The sequence below is a fragment of the Gossypium raimondii genome, chromosome 7 (genome assembly GCF_025698545.1).
Source record: "Gossypium raimondii isolate GPD5lz chromosome 7, ASM2569854v1, whole genome shotgun sequence".
NCBI classification, from domain to species: domain Eukaryota; kingdom Viridiplantae; phylum Streptophyta; class Magnoliopsida; order Malvales; family Malvaceae; genus Gossypium; species Gossypium raimondii.
In genome coordinates, this window is record NC_068571.1 from 21,420,731 (window position 1) to 21,426,700 (window position 5,970).

Genomic DNA, 5,970 nt, shown 5'->3' on the forward strand with positions numbered 1-5,970 from the left:
TAAAGTATGATTTGAGACGAAGAGTTGATTTTATTAGCTTGATTATTTAATTAAAAATATACATAAGCATAATTTTGTAATGATTAGGGTTGACACGTATAACCCCTTTGAAAAATTTTCACTAGATTCTTGTCAAGTGACTTCCAACACAGGTCGTCATAAATCGACGGGAAAAGGTTCCTCAATGAGTAGGGTGAAAACGTAACGCTTCCCTCTGAGGAGTAAAGACTAAGAAACGTCACGTTGCAACTCACATGATGTTATTTTAATAGGTCAATACATTCTTCGATTGCATTTTAGATTACGTATCAAGAGCTTTTTCATGACCAAATGGCTTTTCCATTCAAAACATCTGTATGATGAGGAGTGTAGGACAATAAACCCTCCAAGTACATTCTAAAAGCCCTCCGTTGAACCCATGTTTCAACATGTTTCGCATGATTCTACAACAATACATTTGAATAACAACAATGCAAGGCTTTGATTGTGCCATAATTTATTTATTTTTTCACTAAATCTGTTAAGCCTAAAAGTTCCACTAAATCTGTTAAGCCTAAAAGTTTCATTAGGCTTTTGGGAAAGAAAGTAAGTCAAGAGTGCTCTCTCTAATGTCCCAGAGAAACAGTGATTGTTGTGGTTGGGAAGTTTTATAATTCTAAAGCTTATTAGTAGTTTGTTGGAAAATATGTTATTGTAGACGAGGCCTTTTTGTTTTGGTTGCAAAGACTAGGGCCGAGAGGGAAAGTGAAGGCAGTTCAATTATATTCTCTTACTATTAGTGTTATTTTTTTTACATGCAGCTGTCACAGGAGTTTGTTAACATTGCAAATAGATGGTTTGATGGGTTGATCAGCAAGGACATTGAAATTACTAATGAAATATTTTCAGTTAGCGGTATTGATTTTGATCGTTAGGTAAACAAAGCAAACCAAGTAAAATGTTGCTCAGTTGCTTTGATCAATATGTACCATTGGAGGCTCAAGCCTAGTTAGGCAAGCAAATTCATCTAAATTCTCCACCTTCAAATTGCTTCACTGCCCTGCATGAACAACTTATATGTTGCATTGCTCAAAAGTCGAATTGTTGTTCGGTTTTTATTTGCTTTTCTGTTATTTTGTTTTATTGATCCAAGAAGTTTGTTAAATTACTAATGATATGCAGTCCACTAGATACACAACTTAAAGCATCTCAACCGACTCGAACTGTAACAATCCGATAGTCAGGGCTGTCGAAAAGTGCATTCCTGAGACTCCGTTCTCGTAAATATTTATTAGCCAGTTGTGCAATTAATTAGATTTCGATTAAGTGAAATTGCATGAATTAAGAGTTATTATAGTATAAAGACTAAATCGCATATAGGATAAAAGTTGAATTATAGATTAAAATTAATTGAGGGATTAAAGTAGCAAATATACCTTTATATATGTAGGGACGGCATTAATGGGTAATATATATATATATAAGTTATATATTATGATTAATAAAATGAAATTAATACGTATATAGGTTATAAAAATAATAAAAGTTATAATAATAAAAGAAAGAACAAAGAAATGGAAATAGAGATGCAAGCAAAAATTTGAGAAAGAAAAGAAAGCGAGAAAAGAGAAAGAAACGCACGGCCAAGGGTTTTTAATTTTTTAAACTTTAATTATTTAGTCAATTTAGTCCATTTTCTTGTAATTTCTACATTTTTTAAATCTCGGTATTTAGGGCTAACCGACCCGTTTTTTAATTTTTGGTATTGCTTAGAATTTTGGATGTTATTATTGTTGAATAGTTTAAATATTAGGGGCTAAATTGATAGATTTTTGAGTTAGAAATAGAAAAGGACTAGATAGTAAAGTTAATTCTTGATTTTGAGTAATAGGAACTAAATTGTTAAAATTTTGAAATTCAAGGGTAAGATTTAAAATAGGAGTAAATTTAGTTTAAATTGAAATTAGTATGAAAATATAGAGCTAAATTGTGAAGATTAAAAATTAGTCTCGGTTTAGGGACTAAATTGAAATTTAAGCAAATATTGAGTAAAAATTGTAATATTTGATATGGAATTGAATTGTGTTGTATAAATGTATTTTAATTGTTTTAATTCCCTAGCTAACGTCGTACTGGAATTCTCGACTAAAAAGAGGAAGGATAAAATCGACGTCGAATAGCTCGAAATCCACGATTTGTGTTTCTATAACCCAAACTAATTTGTAAATTATTACATTTTGAATTATTGCATATGGTAAGCATTGGAGGTGAGAATTAATGTGTTTTACAAATGAATTGAATTCATAGTTGATTGAATTGGATTGAATTGGATTGATTTGGCATATGTTATGTGTCGAAACCAACTTTTATTTTGAGAAACAAAAATTAGTTGTCGATGAAAATTGGAGTCGCCACCAATCTTTTATTAAGGTGTGATTGGATCACCTAAAAGTGACATTGGTCTACGAGTTTTAGAAAAATGGGTTCGGGAGTCAGTTACGTACGAGGAAGAATTAGCACCCTCGTAACGCCCAAAAATTGGTACCAAATTGATTAATTAGTGTCCTGATGTCGAGAGTTGAAAAATATGATCCTTAGTTAAATTAAGTTGTTCATTAAGACTCTCTCATTTTGGAGAAGAAAATGTCACACCCAATGCGTTAGGGCACGATATTTTATTTCTTTAAAAATGAGTTTGTCCAAGAAACTCATGTAATAAAATTTAAAAGAATATTCAATTGCTTAAGATTTAAGAAGAAATCGCGGCCCAATACATTAGGGCATAATTTCTCAAAATCCTAAACATTGAATATTTCTTTTATTAATTTTTAGAAAGAAAAAAAAATCTTTATCTCGAGAGATCAACACTTCACATCCAATGCATTAGGACACAACATATTGAATTCCCGACGACAAGCTTTTTATTTTGTTTGTTTTAAAAACATTCTCGATAATTAAATTCAACGAAGAAAATTGGAACCCAATACGTTAGGGCTCAACCTTTCCGAAGAGTCTAAATTCGAGTATTGCCTTTATTTTCGAAGTTTTCTATTTTATAAATTCGAGTAAAAAACAATATAATGTTTCATTGGATGTATGTATAAATGCCGCTTTAGCAAATAACAATAATAAATACAACAATGATATAGAAATAATATAAACATAAATAAGGAAAAAATAAACAATGACATGTAAAGTATCAAATAAATGAGCAAAATAAATAAATAAAAAAGACATTCTTTTAAAATGTAAATGAAAGCATAAACCAATAAACAAGTGAAGGAAATAAACAAAAAAATATAAAGAATAAAAGGTACATAATATATATATATTGAAATTATAAAGAATAAAAGACATACACATGGGTTTACATGTAAAATTTTGGACTATAGAATTTATAACAAAATATATATAATGCATTTATGAAAATAAAGAAAATATATAAATATACATATATATTATAACATATGTGTTAAAAGTATAAGTTTGTATTTAAGCAAATAAAAAACATAGACATGTATATATATATATATATATATATATATATATATATATATATATAAAATATTCATTAGAAACAATATACAAATCAATAAAAAATTATACACAAATCAACAAAATAAGAACAAGCCACGAAAATAAGAATGCAAGAGAGAGAGAAATTTGAGTAAATACTCTTAAGAATTATTATTACTCCCAAACTCCCATCTTTTACAATGAAGGAAGAGACATTTATTTATAGTTGAGCCTCCCCAAATCCAACGGTATAGATTAATTATATCAACGGCTAAGATTAAAAGGTATCTACAAATTAAATCTCTAATATTGCAAAATCATATCTTCTAAGATTGCATATCATATCTAAGATTACATATCATATCTAAGATTGTATATCATATCTAAGATTACATATCATATCTAAGATTGCATATCCTTGAAGATTATGCTTCCATATGCATCAAGCTTGTAGATAGACCTTCAACCTTTTCAAGTAATGGGCCATCCCGATCAGGCCAAATGATATAATTTTGGACTTTGTTTTATTATTTTGGGTTTATTATTTTTTATAAGCCCGGGCTAAATTGGCCTATTACAGGTGCCCCTCTTTGCTCATTATCGTGTAACGAGAACGGAGCAAAGACTTTAGAAATGGTCAATTTTGCCTAGCCGTGCTAGACTTTAGCGCTCTTCTTCTTCTTCAAATAGCCTCATTTCTTCCTACTGCATCTTCAGAGGTATAGGAACTGGTGCTTCAACCTACTCCACTGCAATGCCAGGGAGATAGGATTTGCACGTTGTAGTTTTTCAAAATTTTCTATCTTTAATCTGCTCCACTGCAACTCCAGGGAGATAAGACTTATAGCTTCAACTTGATCTGCTGCAACTTTAAAGATAAATTTGATGCGATCTGCTCTACTATAATTTCAGAGAGATTCTAATCCACTCCACTACAACTTTAGGAAGATGGGATTTGTTTATTTAGTCTGCCCCACTGCAATTTCAGGGGGATAAGACTTGATGTCTTGAGTCTGCTCCACTGCAACTTCAGGGAGATAAGATTCGCTTTCTTAGGTCTGCTCCACTGCAACTTCAGGGAGATAAGACCCGATGCGATCTGCTCTCTGCAACTTCAGAGAGATAAGATCTGTGATTTTAATCCACTCTACTGCAACTTCAGGGAGATAGGATTATTGGCTTTAATCTGCTCCACTGTAACTTCAGGGAGATAAGATTCACCATCTTCAGTCTGCCTTACTACAACTTCAGGAGGATAAGGCTTGCTTACTTAGTCTACTCCACTGCAACTTCAGGGAGATAAGACTAGATGCGATATGCTCTCTGCAACTTCAGAGAGATAAGATTTGTGATTTTAATCCGCTCCACTGCGACTTCAGAGAGATAGGATTATTGGCTTTAATATGCTCCACTGCAACTTCAGGGAGATAAGATTCGCCATCTTCAGTCTTTTAAATTGCGATGTTGGGGAAACAATATTCGCCGTCGTAGCTTCAATCTGTTCCACTACATCGTTAGGGGAGTAAGATTCACCGTCATGGTTTCAATCTGCTCCACTGTAATGCCAAAGAGATAGGATTCGCTGCCCACAGCTTCAATCCGCTTCACTTCAGCTAATCCAAGCCTTAACGTCAGGGAGATAAGATTCGTCGTCGTGGCTTCAATCTGCTCCGCTGCAACGCCAGGGAAATAAGATTCGCCGTTGTGGCTTCAATCTTTTCCATTGCAACGTCAAGGCGATAAGACTGATGTCTTCAATCTGCTTCACTGCCAGTACAGGGCAAGATCTGTTATTTTCAACCTACTCTACTGTTGCTCAGGGAGATAGGATTCACAATCTTCAACCTATTCCACTGCTGACCAGGGAGATAGTACTTACAATCTTTAACCAATTCCACTGCTAACCAGGGAGACAGGACTTACAATCTTCAACCTATTCCACTACTGACCAGAGAGATAGGATTCACAATCTTCAACCTATTCCACTACTGAATAGGGAGATAGGACTTACAATCTTCAACCTATTCCACTGCTGACCAGGGAGATAGGACTTACAATTTTCAACATATTCCACTGCTGACTAAGGAGATAAAGCTTTGTGATTTCACTGATCTGTTCTCCAAGGAACATGACCTGTATAATGAACCTAATTATGCCTAAAATGAGGATGGCATGATCAAAATACATCAAATGCTCCTAACTAGACATGTATGAATGGTGTTTGCATGAGTGTAAAATGCTATTTTTTTGTGAGAATGATCCTTCATTATCACTTAGGTTATCATTGCTTGAATTTTATTAAGGCTTTATCACTGACGTGCTACAACGCCCTCCTGCTCAGCTGGCGTTTTCAAAGAAACACTTAGTCAGATTGCCCGTACTGTAAACGTCAAAGTTCAATCTACTGGGACGCAAAATTTGTACCATCATTCTCCCACTGTAACCCAAGGGTAGAAATATATGGCTTTTCCTCAA